The 15621-nt window shown below is 37.9% G+C and overlaps 1 protein-coding gene across 5 annotated transcripts in view; it reads left to right on the top strand.

Annotated features, from left to right (window-relative positions):
- RABGAP1 (RAB GTPase activating protein 1) overlaps window positions 1–15621 on the top strand; it is a 219971-nt gene that overhangs the window by 155609 nt on the left and 48741 nt on the right. The window lies entirely within an intron of this gene.

Below are 15621 nucleotides of genomic sequence, written 5' to 3'. Positions count from 1 at the left end.
TGTTCCACACACACCACACACTCCATCTCCAGACTCCATGCATTCTTATTGGCTGTCCCCAAAGCATGGGATGCTTTCCTTACTCATCTCCACTTCCTGGCTTCCCTTCCTTTCTTCAGATAGCAGCAAAAACTTCCCCTTCTGCAAGAAGACTTTCTAGTTCTCCTTTAATGCTAATGCCTTCCCTCTGTGATCATCTCCAGTTTACCCTGTAAACTTGTTTGTACACAGTTGTTTGCATGTTGTCTCATTAAATTATAAGTCCCATGGATGCTGAAAATGTTTTTATCTTTCTTTGTGTCCCCAGTGCTTAGCATAGTACCTGGAACATAGTAGGTGATTAATAAATGCTTCTTGACTTGGCTTACGTTTAAAAACATCCAGATTATGTTAGATGATTTTCCCTAACCTTCCTTTTCCTTCTCCCTCCTACCTTCCACCCCTGGCCAAGTGTATGAGAAAGGGATCATAGATTTCACCACATTGGCAGAGGGGTCCATGACACAAAACAGCCTTAGTCTAATCTCTTTTTTACATGACAGTCTTTCAGATAGTTGAAGACAATTCCTTTCTTCCGTCCCCATTCACCATACATTTAGAGCTGTAAGGAACCTTAGAGATCTTCTCATTTAGTTTCCCACACACCTATTTTAACAGATGAGATCAAGAGGTTAAGTGTTTGTCTAAGTTCACAGAGGTAGTAAATCTTTTCCCAGTTGCATATCCCTAGTTCTTTCACCTAGTCCTCTACTTTTACCTCTCCATACATATAGCTTTTCCTGATCCCTACAGCTCCTATCAACTCCCATAACAACTTTCATGTACTTAAGTATACTTTTTATTATTTCTTCTCTATTATAGACTCTGAAAACTGAGTTTATATCTTTTTCATCTTTGTGTCTTCCTGTATAACACAGGATCTTGCACATTTTGTGTGCTTAGTAAATGTGAACTAAATTCTGTATGGCTGTGGGTCCATGATAGAATTCTAAGCACAATTAGTTCACTGACATTCTGATATGTGTGGGTGGTTTTTTTTTTTTAACCCTTGTAGTAATAACCACAATTCTGGGCACATTGTAGATATTCATTGTTCATTGTCATGTCAATACAAACTTCTTGCAGATTTTCTAAATGCATTCACTGACTACCAACTCTGACTTAATGCAGCCATATATGAGTGTCTAGATAGATAGAATTTAATTTCCTTGAATTCTGGGACTCTTTCTGACGTAATACCTAGCACATAGTAGATGCTTGATAAGTGCTTTTTAGCTATAAATTGATGTATAACTTTTGTTCATCTGATATGTAGGTTGAATATACTTAATAACCCTGTGTCAGGTACTTTAAAAAGGTTAGTTGAAAGAGTGAATAAAATATCCTTAAACTAATCTCTCTAAAGTTACCAGTGATCTCTTAACTGCCAAATCTGATAGTCATTTTTTATTCCTCTCCTTCTCAACCTATTTGCTACCTTGGGAAGGGAGTGGGGAAGGCAGTTTATTATAAATGTTTTCAGTTAGCAAAAATCCTGCTTCTCTCCTTCCCGTACCAACAAGGAAAAAAAAATCCCTGTCACCAACCCATATAGTCAAGCAAAAAAACAAACAAAGAAACCACACTGGCTGTATCCAAAAAATATATATGTCTCAGATGTCAGCCTTGATTCCTCACCCTCATCCCCCATATCCAATCTGTTGCCAAGTGTTATTGATTCTACCTTTGCAACATCTCTTGTACATACCTTCTCTGACATAGTTACCGCCTTGGATCAGGCCCTTATCCCCACTCATCTGGATAATTGTAATAGCCTGCTGGATGATTTTCCTGCTTCAGATATCCCCTTATTCTAGTCCATCTTCTACTTAGCTATCCAAGTAGCTTTACTAAAGTGAAGTCTGACTGTGTCATTCCCTTATTCAGTAAACTCCAGTGGCTCCCTATTGTCTCCTGGATCAAACAGAAAATTCTCTGTTTGGCTTTTAAAAGGTCTTCATAACCTGTCCCCTTCCTACCTTTCCAGTCTTCTTTCACCTTAATCCCCCTCCACATGCTCTATAATCCAGTGACACTGGGCTCTTGGCTGATCCTCACTGTAAGACATTCTCTCTTCCAACTCTGCATATCCTCCGTGCTTGTAATATAATCTGTCTATCTGTCTCTCTCTCTCCGCCTTCCTCCTCTTTTTCTCCCCACTCTCTCTCTCTCTCTGCCTCACTACTCCCATCTCTGCTTCTGGTCTTCCTACACTTCTTCAAATATCAACTAAAATCCCACCTTCTGCAAGAAGCTTTTCCCAGCCCATCTTAATGTTAGTGGCTTTCCTCTGAGTCATCCATTGTACATCTTATTTGCACGTAGTTGTTTATATGTTGTCTCCCCTATTAGATTGTGAACTCCTTGAGGTCAGGGATTGCTTTTGCTTTTCTTTGTATCCCCAGTGCTTAGTGCAAAGCCTCGTGCTTAATAAATAGTTGATATTTTTTAAAATTATATCTTTTTTTTAGTCAGCAAAAATTTACCTTCTCTCTCTCCCACCCCACTAATTGAGAGCAAAAGGAAAACAACACTCTTGTCACAAACATGTATAATCAAGTAAAACTAATTTCCTCATTAGCCATGTTTAAAAAAAAATTATGTCTCATTCTGCGCTTGAGTCCATCTCTCTGTTAGGAGGTGGGTAGCATATTTTATTATTAATCCTCTGGAATCATGGTTGGTGATTACACTGATCAAAAGTACCAGTTCTTTCAAAGTTGTCTGTCTTGACCATATTGTTGTCAGTGTATAAACTGTTCTACTTCTGCTTGCTTCACTCTGTATCAGTTTGTATGAGTCTTCCCACATCTCTCTGAAAACATCTCTTTCAGTGTTTCTTAACGTTCAACAATATTCCATCACATCCATATACCACAACTTGCCCAGCCATTCCCCAGTTTATGAATATCTCCTCTGATTCCCATTCTTTGCCAACTTACATAATTTTGTACATCCTTAGTTTGTTTTGTTTAGGAACAATCCTTTCCTTAATCTGCTTTCCCAGTAATTTGGTTTTTTCCCTTCTCCTCTTTCCTTCCTGTTTCCCTGTTGAGTGAGATGTATGTATGTGTGTATGTATGTATGTACATATGTACCAATTCAGATGAGAGTAAGGTTCATGTCTTAGCTGCTCCCTCCAAGCTTCCTCCTCCTCCTTTGTATAGAAGTCTACTTGTACACCCAGAACGTGTTAGGTGATTTTCCCTAACCTTCCTTTTCCTTCTCCCTCCCACCCTCCACCTCTTCTCTTCTCTTAAGATCATCAAGATATGATAGAACCACTCCCAAGACTTCTCTCTAATTAGATTCCCTCTATGACCCCCAATGACGATAAGATTTCATGGGGACAATTATCAATTCCTCATATTAGAATGTAAGCAGTTTATCTTTTTTTTTAATCATTGTTCATTTTGTGTTTACTTTTTTGTGTTTCTCTTAACTCTTGTGTTTGAAGTGCAAAATTTCCATGACACTCTAGAGTTCCTTTATCAAGAGTGCTTGGAAGTCTTCTCTTTCATTAAAAATCCAGTTTTCTCCTGTAGGATTATCTTAAGTTTTGCTAGGTAAGTTATTCTTAGCTGTAAGACTATCTCCTCTGCCTTCTGGAATATCATATTCCAAGCTTTGTACTTTTCTATAGGGGTGATTGCTAAATCATTGGTGGTCCTAATTATGGCTCAACCAGTCTTTAATTCTTTCTTTCTGGTTGCTTGCAGTGTTGTGTTTTTTTTTTTCCCCTTTGACTTGGTAGCTCTAGATCTTGGCTGTAATGCTCTTGGGAGTTTTCATTTTGGGGTTACTTTCAGGAGGTGACTGGATTCTTCCTTTCTTTTAACTTTGCCTTCTGGTTCTAAGATGTAGGCAGTGTTTTATTTGTTTGGTTTTTTAAAGATTTCTTGAAATGTGATATCTGAGGGGCAACTAGGTGGTGCAGTGGACAGAGCACAGGCCCTGAAGTCAGAAGGACCTGATTCAAATCCGCCCTCAGACCAAACACTTGACATTTACTAGCTGTGTGACCCCGGGCAAGTCACTTAACCCCAATTGCCTAAAAAAAAAAAAAGAAGGAAAGAAATGTGATATCTGAGCTCTTATTTTGGTCATGTCTTCAAGTTAGTCTGATTATCCTTATTTTTTTTTCCTCAGTCTGCTTTCTGGATCAATTGTTTTTGCTACAAGATACCTTACATTTTCTTCTATTTTTTTTTCAGTCTTTTGACTTTACTTTTACTTTTTTTTTTTTTGTTCTCTTTTGGAAACATTGTCTTTCCTTGGTCCATTCCAATTGTTAGGGAGTTTGTTACTTGGGCAAGGTTTTATACCTCTTACTATAAGCTGATGATTCCATTTCTAATTTATTCTTCCATAGTTCTCATTTGTTTTCCTTTTTTTTTCCTCTAGTGCTCTCATTTCATTGCCAGAACCTTTTCTTTCTCACTTGCTTCATTTCTTCCAGGAATTCTGGTTGAATTTATGCCTTTGCTATGTTTTTTCTTGAGGCTTACTTGTAGATGTTTTGGAGTCTTTCTCTACTGAGTTTGTGTCTTAAGTGCTGTTCAGTCATTCAGTTGTGTGCAACTCTTTGTGACCCATAGACCTACTGTCCATGGGATTTTCTTGGCAAAAGAACTTGAGTGGTTTGCCATTTCCTTCTCCAGTTTTTTTCTTTGTTGTTGTTGTTGTTGTTGTTGTTTGTTTTTTTAACGCAGACATGAATGAAGTGACTTGTCTAAGATCACAGAGCTAGTAAGTGTCTGGGGTCAAATTTGAATTCTAGTCTTTTTGATTCCAGGCCCAGGACTCTATCCACTGTCTTAAGTATGCCCATCACCATAATAGCTTTTTATGATGGTATTCTTTTTTTTTTTTAATTTTTTTTAAGCAGTTGGGGTTAAATGACGTGCCCAGGGTCACATGGCTAGTATGTGTCAAGTGTTTGGTCTGAGGCCAGATTTGAACTCAGGTCCTCCTGACTACAGGGCCAGTGCTGTATCCACTGTGCCACCTAGCTGCCCCAGTATTCTTTCTTAGTATGTTTGCTTGTCCTTTCAGCCTACTTTCTGACTTTACATTAGGGCCAGGCACATTGTACTTCTGGAGTGAAGCTCTGAGTTAGACTTGTTGCTGCTTTGTTAGGGGTACTGAGTTATTCTAGGATCTCAGGGGCAGCTTAGGCTGAGGACCTAAAATTTCTTTCATTGCCCCAAAAGTGGTCTGATCCGAGGTAAAGTCTGATGCATAGCTACCACCTTAGTTCAGTTCCTCATTCTCTTTTGCCTAAATTATTACAACTTAATAATTGATCTTCCTGCCTGAAGTTTCCATCCATTTTCTGCATTGCTAGGCAAAGTTTTTTTAAACATAGATCTAACCATGTCACTTCTCTACTCAGTAAACTTAAGTGGCTTCATTATTGCTTCTAGAATCAAATGCAAATTGTATTACTTAGTTTTTAATCCCTTCATAACCTGGCCCAAATTATCTTTCTAATCTCATTGGACATTATTTACTCCCTCCTGAGCTTTGCAACTTACCCAAACTGCCCTTCTTTATGTATTCATGATATTCCATCCCCCATCTCCATACCTCTGTGTTGGCTTATCTCTCTCATGCTTGGACTTTCTCACCACAGCCTCATAGAATCCCTAGAATCCCTTTCTTCTTCAAAAGTGAAAGCAGCTGAAGTACCATCCTATCTATATGAAGCCTTTCCTGATCCCCTTAGCTGCTGATGTCCTCCCTCCCAACCACCTTGTATTTGACTATTCAATAAAAGTGTGTGTGTGTGTGTGTGTGTGTGTGTGTGTGTGAGAGAGAGAGAGAGAGAGAGAGAGAGAGAGAGAGAGAGAGAGAGAGAGAGTGTGTGTGTAGAGAGAGAAAAAGGGAGAAATTTATATATGTGTATAAATGTGTGTGTGTTGTCGTCTCTCCTTTTAGAATGTAAGCTCCTTGAGAGTAGGGATTATGTTTCATTCATTTTAAGTATTTCTGTTCCCAGCACCTAACACCCTGCCTGCCACATAGTAGATGCTTAATACATACATGTTGATTTATTGATTGAATGGTTAATTGATGACTTCTCATAAGAAACTAGATTCTCATAAGCAAACTGTTTAAGCATTATGAAATGCCTTTAAACATTTTCTTGAAATTCCTAATTGTATTAATTGCTTTGGTTTATATAAAACTGTAAGCTTCTTAAAACATGGATTTTTAACCTGAAGTCCATGACCTTTTAAAAAAATATTTTGGTAACCATATTTCTATGTAATTGTTTCCTTTCTGATCACAGGAGTTTTATTTTATGGGTTTAAAAATGTTGTTCTGAGAAGGAGTCCATAGGCTTTACCAGACTGCCAAAAAGGACCAGGACACAAAAATGTTTGACCCTTGTAAAGGGTGTTGTTTATCGGCATTATGAATATATTAATGAGTTATCCTAACTTTTGATCCTATTCTAAGTAAATTTTGCTTTATAAATCTTCTGCTACAGTAATGAGTTATGTAATCTATACATTTATTCAGGGACACTTTACATGTAACTTCACTTAGTGTTCTCATAATTAAAGAACAGATGTCTGATTTTATCAGCCCAGGGACTTCCTGGCCTAATAGCAACATAGATCTCACCTCCTCCTTATTTGGGTGACTAGTTCTTTGTGAATTGCTGTGAACAACAAAAAATAAATCATCTGGTAAGTAACCTTTCTACTTCCCTTTAGATGAGAGGAAATATAGTCAACACCTATTTATGCTCATAGTAATTTCAGCTTCATATAGTTGAGAACCCAGAGTCGCCCTCACACTACAAAAAGGTATTGGAGGTAGACATCAGTTGAGAAATTTCACTTTGTTGTTACTTAAACAAAACAGCTAAGACAATACATGCCCTTAGAAGTAATTTGCTAGTATCCCAGCTACTTTAAGGGTTTTGAGAAACATAGTTTATTTTTCTTTTCATGTTTCTGTTTACTTGGCCTTTAAATTTCATTCTTATAAGAATGCCACTTTGGTCATTTCTGCCTCGGGGGATCCTCTCACATAAACACTTCCTGACCCTTGGGTGGGCCTCCCAGAACAGATTTCTTCAGAAAAGAAGAATCAGAAGTGGCAAAGGCAGGAAAAAGTTGACAGTGAAGTTAGTATTTATGCCTTATCTATACATGATGTGGGACAGTTTTGCCAAACACTGAATAATTTTCCTGTGGGAAACTTGAGCCCTAAAAGGAAATGAACATTGCTAACTAGAGGTCTGCATATCACAAGGGGCTCATGTCTATTTTTAGCCTCGCCCTATAATGCCATATTTGGATGGAAATTAATGTGATATCAGGGCACAATTTTTTTTCAATAAATGTCTGTCATTTCTGTAGATATCAATCTAGATTGTTAACTTGTGCTTTATTTTCTCAGTTCAGCATACGTAATGGTGCTTATGTAAATATGAATCCTAAATAACATAGTTTTTGAAATACTTATAAGGTTAAGAAGCAGTAGACATATTTCCGGAACATGCTGTGTATATTTGTGGTTCTGGAGGGCTCTTTTTGTATTGAAGATAAAATGCAGGTCTCCAGTTTCAGTGTGCAGTTTTGGGGTAGGGTTGGGTTTTTTGCCATTTGGAGACAGTTTGATATTTCTGGCTAGAGACAAAAGAAAAGATCTTGGTGGTTTTGTTTTCTCAAGGAAAATAGCACTGTGCTCCAGAAACCATTTGCAACTTTCTAACAGAGAAAGAAATAATATTAAAATAGTAATTAGTCTGTGAAGAGAATGTTCATATCAAGTAGGATAGAAAACAGTCTGGTGTAGTGGAAAGAGCACGAGATTTTGGTCAGGAACCCTGGGTTTTGAATATTAACCCTTGATACCTGCCATACAAGCAAGTAACTTGCTCTCTGATATTCAGTTTCATCTGTAAAATGAGAATAATAATCCTTGCCCTCCCTGCTGAATGGTGGTGTTTGTGAAGGAAAAAACTTTGTAAACTATGAAGTGCTAAAGAAATAGGAGTTGTCTTTTTTGTTTAATTTCACAGTGTGGGCTGCCTGCTTTCCCTTTCTTACTTTGATTCCTGTGGGCTAAAAGGAGGTATCAATACTACTTCCTCACTTTTTTATTTTAAGGGCTATTTTTAAGGATAGTTTCATTTTTGTCTTTTTTATCCACAGCAACTAGCGTGGTACCTGTTGCATAAGAGGTACTTAATCAATTCTTATTGATTTGTTACAGTATCATAGGGTTAGGGATGGAATGGACCTTAGAGGTAGCTTATCTTGTCTAAATCCCTCATTTTATAGATGAGGAAATTCAGTCTGGGAGGGAGAATTAAGTGAATTTCCTTAGGTTCACCAAGGTAACAAGTTGCAGAAACAGGAATCAGGCTCAGGTTGTGTGGCTCTAATTTTTACTCTCTTTCTACTATCCCATGCTATCCCACAAGCAATAGTGGTAATAGCTGCCATTTTTTTTTATTTTTAAAATGTTATTGGTGCCTTTTGTCTTTACATCACATTCTATCGAAGGAAAAAATCCTTTTCCTCACCTCCAGATTGAATCCTTCATTGCAATAGAAAAAAAAAACAATAATAAATATCCACTGCAGTGAACACCTGCCAGTTCTTTCTTCAGAGTCCCCTGCCTCTCTCCAGGGAGGGGAGAGGGCAGCATGTTTCATCATCCATTCTCTAAGACGATCAGTAGTTTTTCATTTGCTCAGCATTTAGCTTCTTCTTTGTGATGGATTCATTTATCTTATCACATATGTTTTTATTTTCTCTCTGTTTATTGTACTCTGAATCAGTTCTCACACATCTTCCCATATTTCTCTGGATTCCTCATCTTCATTATTTCTTACTTTATAGTAATAATCTATTACTTTCAAGTACTATTATGTTTTGGGCTATTCTCTAATTAATGGTCACCTATTTTGTTTTCAGCCTTTTTAATAACTCCCTTGCTCTAGCACTTCCAGGCTGACAGAGTGCTAACCTCACAAAAGAAGGCTTTCTGGGGAAGCCACTGTAGTGATTATTATTCCAATTATCAGTGAGAAAACTGAAACTTAGAGAGGGTGTAACTTGGTTATGTTCACACAGCCAGTAAGTGTCCAAACCAGACCAGGTCACTTAACTCCAACCCATTCTCTCTGTACTACTCAATAGCATCTCTAGTCAGTGTTTAAATTGAACATGATCTAATGTATTGTTACCACTATTAATAAAATGATGCCTTATAGCAGGCCTAAGTACCAGATATCAGAATATGCAGAGGAAAACCATCCTTCAGCCTCACTGTTCCCAGAGGTTATAAATAAGCTATTAGAGACAGCACCAGATAGTGAAAAGAGTACTGGAGTTGGAGGCCAAAGATCTGGACCCAGGGCTTTGACCAGGACTGGCTGTGTGACTTCAGACAAGCCACTTCACCTCCCTAAGCTTCAGTTTCTTTATCTGTAAAATGAGGATAACACTTCAGTCATTCAGTAGGCATTTAGTATTAAGTCATCCTTGTGGGCCAGGTGCTAGAGATACAAAGACAAAAGGGAAAAGTGCCTGCCCCCAAGGAGCTTAGAGTTGGGCCAGGAAGTAACATGTACCTGTGTAGTAGGTATAGACAAAATATATACAAGATAACTGAGGGATCTGGTAAGGTGCTAGTACCTGGAGAGGTTAGTAAAGCCCTCATGTAGAAGATGGCACTTGAGCTAAGCCTTGAAGGCAATGAAGAGTTCTAAAGACAGAGGTGAGGGGTGGCTAGGTGGTGCTGTAGGGCATAGAGCACTGCGCCTGGAGTCAAGAAAACAACTTTCTGAGTTAAAATCTGGCCTCAGACACTTCTTAGCTGTGTGACCCTGGGCAAGGCACATAACCTTGTTTGTCTTAGTTTCCTCATCTGTAAAATGAGCTGGAGAAGGAAAAGGCAAACCACTCTAGTATCTTTGCTAAGAAAACCCCAAACGAGGTCACAAAGGGTCAGATACAACTGAAATGACTGAACAACAGTAAAAGACAGAGTTTAAAGAGGGAGTGCATTGTAGATACTGGGGACAGCCATTGCAAATATATGTGGAAGATGGAGTGCCTTGCATGAGGAATAGCAAGGCCAGTTTGGCTAGACCACAGAGTATGTATAGGAAAATAATGTACAATAAGAATAGAATGAGGTTTAGGGATAGGTTGTGAAGGTCATCTGGATAGGTTGTGAAGGTCGTCTGGCAAATTGATCTTCCAGAGGCACAGTTCTGACCACATTACCCTAATCAAGATTCAAATTCAGGTCTTCCATTAAGACATGAAGGCTGAGCCAAAATGACCAAATAGAAGAAAGAAGTACATTGAATGCCCCCTCCTTACCAATACAATTCCTTCAAAAAGATTTTGAAAACATGAGACCAAATCTTTATCATGAAAGCCAAAAAAAAGTCACAGTACTATAAGTAATTTTTCCAGCTCAGGTTGTCATAGTGAGACAGACAGAGGTCTACAGATAGTGGTGGCAGAGTCTGGCTAGGAGCAAGGATCCCAGTGCAGGGAAGAGTGAGAATAGGTCCCAGATCCGGCACAGAGGGGCTTTAATGTCTGTAAGGTACAGGAACATGTACTGAGTCGTAGCTCTGACCCAATGTTAGGTCAGAGATCCAGGGCAAAATAAGGAGGGGACTTGTGCCAAGCAGGGACATTCCAGGAGGCAGAGCAGTTGAATGCTCTAGTGTTTGCACCAAGCAAAGAGAAAGTTCAGAAGCAAGCAGTATTGTGTGGCTTTGACTCTAGAAGCAGAGCTGTCCATTCTGAAATCTACAGAGAAATAGCCAGTATAGGAATGCCAGACCAAAGGATCAGTCCAGACACTGCCCCACACATGCAGAGATCCAGGCCCTAACATAAAGCTCAAAGTCAGGAAGTAGGCTGGAAGAATGAACAAATGAGAAAGAATCCCACCGTTAAAAGCTCTTATGGTGATGGGGTGCTCAAGACACAAACTCAGAAGACGACTCCAAAACATTTCCAAGCAAAGCCTCAGAGAAAGACAAAGCATGGGCACAAATTCAGTTAAAATTCCCAGAAGAGGTGAAACAAAATTTTCAAAATAGTTGTGCAAGTTTTTATAAATTAAATGAGAATGTTAAAGTAAAAAATTTGGTTAAGAAGTGAGAATTGTAGATAAAAGAATTGGAAAAGGAATTCTCAGTTCAGCACAAGAGGTACAAAACTTTACCTAAGTAACAAACTCCCTGAAAATTTAATGTGGATCATATAGAAGCTAATGATTCTATGTGACAATAATAAATATTAAAAAAAAGTCAAATAACTTTTTAAAAAATAACTCATAGCAGAAACAACTGACCTGAAAAACAGAAGAGAGATAATTTAAGAATCACTGGACTAATCATTCTAGAGAAGAATTTGGAACTACACCCAAAGAGCAAATAAAACTGTGCATACCCTTTGACCCAGCAGTACCATTACTAGATCTGTATCCCAAAGAAATCAAAGAAAAGAGAAAAAGACTTATTTGTGCAAAAATATTTATAGCAGCTCTTTTTATGGTGGCAAAGAATTGGAAACTGAGGGGATGCTCCTCAATTGGGGAACAGCTGTGGCATATGATTGTGATGGAATACTATTGTGCTATAAGACATGAAGAGCAGGATGATTTCAGAAAAACCTGAGAAGACTTATATGAACTCATGCAAAGTGAAGTGAGCAGAACCAGGAGAAAATTGTACACAGTAACAGCAGCATTGTAACAATGATCAATGTAAAAGACTTAGCTATTCTTGACCAGGACAGTGATCCAAGACAATTCCAAAGGACCCATGACAGCTGATGAATTCTAATTGCAGATTGAAGCATATTTTTCTACTTTTTTTCCTTGTCTTATTTATTTATTTTACCACATGGCTAATATGGAAATGTGTTTTGAATGACTTCACATGTATTGTTGATATCAAATTGCTTGCCTTATCAAGGAGGGGGAAGAGGTGATGGAAGGGAAAAAATTTGGAACTCAAAATTTTTAAGAACGATTATTAAAAAAAGTTTTACATGTAACTGGGAAATATTTAATGAAATAAAAATATTTTTAAAAATTTAATTTAAAAAAATTACAGGGCTGTCTGAAAGCCATGATCAAGAAAAAGCACCTAAACCTCATTTTAAGAAATAAAAAAACTGCCCAGATGTCTTAGAACCAAGGGGCAAAGTAAAAAAAAAGGAGGAATCCACCAATCACCAAAAAAATTCCCAATTGAAAACTCCCAAGAACGTTACAGCCAAAATCCAGACCTTCCCGTTCAAAGAAAAAATGCTGCCAACAGCCAAGAAAAAGTTAAGTACTGAGGAGCCATAGTCAGGGTCACCTATGATTTAGCAGCACCACAGTAAAGGAGTAGAGAGCTTAGAATACAGTATTTCAGAAGATAAAAGAAGACAGTTTTACAGCCAGAATAACTTACCTAGCAAAACTGAAAATAATCCTACAGGGTGAAAATTGATTTTTAATGAAACAAAGGACTTCCAGGCACTCTTGATGAAAGGACTTTAGAGCATCACAGAAACTTTGAACTTCAGAGCTACGAGTTAAGAGAAACATAAAAAGGTAAACACAAAATGAACAATGATCAAGGACTCAAAAAGCATAACTACTTACATTCTAATATGGGAAATTGATAATTGTCCCCACTGAACCCTATCATCATTAGGGATCAAAGAGGGAATCTAATTAGAGAAAAGTCCTGGGAGTGGTTCTGTTATATCTTGATGATCTTAAAAAAAGAATGGAAAGAGAAGAGAGAGATACTCTGGTGGGTGGGAAGGAGAATGCTAGAAAAAATTATCTTACATAATCACAGTGCTCAAGTGGAGGTCTGTACAATGAGAAGAAGGAATGGAGGGAGTGACTGACACCTGAATCTCACTCATATCTGAGCTGTTCAGAAGAGGGAAGAACACATACACACAGTTGAATACAGAAATACATTTCATAAGGAAAGGGAGAGAAAGGGTAATTAGATAGTAGATTAAGATATTCATCCTAAGTAAGACAGACTTGGCGGACATACAAAAATATTTTTTAATAACTCTTTTTGCAGTGTCAAAGAATTAGATGTGATGGGAAACTACTGTGTTATAAGAAATGATGAAGGGGGGTGGTTTCAAAGAAACCTGGGAGGACTTCTACGAAAGGATGCATTGTGAAATGGGCAGAACCAGGAGGACAGTATATACAACAATATGGTAAAGACAAACAATTTTGAAAGTCTTAGTATAAAAAGATAATTCTAGAGGACTACTATTACCTCCTGATAGAAGAGTGAAAGTCATAGAGTACAGAATGTGAATTTTATTTTTGGACTTGGTCAGTTTGGAGTTTGTTTTCCTTGACTATATATTTGTAACAGGGTTTTTTTTTTCATTCTCAGTTATGAGGAAGGGAAGAGAGAGAAGGTGGATTTTTGCTGATTGAGAAAAATAAAATTTAACTTAAAAATTAAGATAGGAGCCAGGGGTGCCAGTGAGCATCCAAGGATCACTGAACCTTTAGCAAGGCAAGGGGGGATTCAGAGAGCTTTTACTTTGTCGACCCACCAGTAACAGAAGTAGACGTATTGTCTGAAGAAGACATTCATGGCCAGAGCCAAATATTTTATTCTCAGTCTACGTTTGCACGCAGAGGGGAGGAGGTGGCCATGGAATAACATATACCATTTAAATCAGGGACCCAGAGCAGTCTCAGGAAATTCTACATATGGAATCCAGACACTCATGTCCTGTGTGCTGTTGAGAGGATTCTTGTTTAAATGTGAGTTGTGATAAATGGCCTCTGAGATCTTTTCTGAGTCCGAGATTCTATGATTCTGTACCAAGGGATTAAAAAAAAAAAGAAAACTCGGTTTAAAATAATTCAGATCTTCCTAAATGTAACTCACTCTATCCACTGTATGCCACCTACCTTTAAAATTCAATGTCATACTCATTTCTCGAAAAGAAATGAAGTAGGCTCCTGAATGAGACAGCGGGTAGAGTCTTCTACTTGTAATTTGAAGGCTCACTATTGAATCTCAGCTCTGCTATCTGTCTTATGGCATCCGTCAACTCAGTTAACCTCGCTTAACATTAACTCAATTTTCTTTGACTAGGGATCATAGCATTTACATTGCCTAACTCGCTGAATCACAGTGTCAGAAGGCACCTAAGCAACCATTTCATCCAACTCGTCCCTGAACTTAGGAGATGTCATAAGGAAAGCACTTTATAAACTGTAACCTGCCATAGAAACTATAATTTTAAGCTCTTTATGCACTAGGAACTACATTTTTTTAACTTATTGTATTTATAACACTATTCACAGAAGTAGGGTAAGCCACAGAATAGCAGAACTGAAATAGATCTTTTAATAGAACTTAGCAGACTGTGAAATTTCAAAGCTGGAAGAAACTTAGGAACATAGGTAAAAAGGACTCAGCTAGAATAAATGGCAGAGCTGCAGGGGACTTTAGGATAGAATGTTAGTACATCAAATCTATAAATAGAAACCTTAGAGAAAAACACTGATGTTTCAGATGAGAACACTAAAGCACAAAGGTAGTGCTTTATGCAAATCACCGAGGCAGTAAGAAGAGCTGGAACTAGAACCCAGATCTTTGGATTCTAATTCATTTCTTTGTCCACTTATACCATGTTTCTTGTCTCTCTCTTGAAAGAATATTTCACTTCAGAAGTTCCTAGTTGCCACCCATTGACTACTAAGCATGGCATCTTTTTAAATCTTATTCCATTCTTTTCCTTTATTTTAATGTTCTGGTTTTGTTTCACTGTATTTTGGGGTTTTTCAAAAAGTAGAGTCTAAAATCATCTAGGGTAAGATGTATCTTTTTTTTAAAGAGTAAAACGGAACAAAGAAAAACCATCTTGGTGTTTTAAAACTGTGATGTGTATAGTTCAATATAATTTGGTTTTGTTTTTATAATTACATGATCACGTTGAATTCATGTATGTACAGGAATCATAAGAAAAGGTATCTTTGTCATTTCAGCCACAGGCTGTTCCAGGAGCACCATTCTTTCCAAGACTGGTTTATTTTTCATGGCATTCCTCCACTGCCTTTTCTTTGAGTCTTACTTCCTTTTTCTTCCTGCCATTCTTAGCTTTCTGTTTTTCAGCCTGAGTTTATGGAAGGGTGTGTATTCAAAAGGGTTTCCTCCTGTTCCCAGTGCCCTGCTAATGCTGAGAAGTTACCCAGCAGGCCAATTCTCACAGCAAGGGATAAAAATAGTCCGCAAGAAAAAAAGGTTACACAATGTGGGGTTGCAGGGGTTTGTACTAACCCGGCATCTTTCAAAGCCAGGATTAGGGGAAGAAAAAACATGGCCTAACATTATCATTTCCTTGGATTTTTCCCTGCACAAACTGTTTACCAGCAGCCTTAACAGATGTGAAGTACAGCACCAGGAAACAAGTGAGCCTCTCTGTTGTTTTGGTCACGCACACTGAAGAGACATCAGGAACAGGGCACAGTGAAAATAACTGACTAGAAATTGTCTCAACAGTATGAAAAGAGGATAGCCTTATTGCTTGA

This window comes from Phascolarctos cinereus, unplaced genomic scaffold (assembly GCF_003287225.1).
Source record: "Phascolarctos cinereus isolate Bilbo 61053 unplaced genomic scaffold, phaCin_HiC Scaffold_2;HRSCAF=192, whole genome shotgun sequence".
In the NCBI taxonomy this organism is placed as follows: domain Eukaryota; kingdom Metazoa; phylum Chordata; class Mammalia; order Diprotodontia; family Phascolarctidae; genus Phascolarctos; species Phascolarctos cinereus.
The sequence above is the reverse complement of the archived record's forward strand: the minus strand, read 5'-3'. Positions and strand labels throughout refer to the sequence as shown.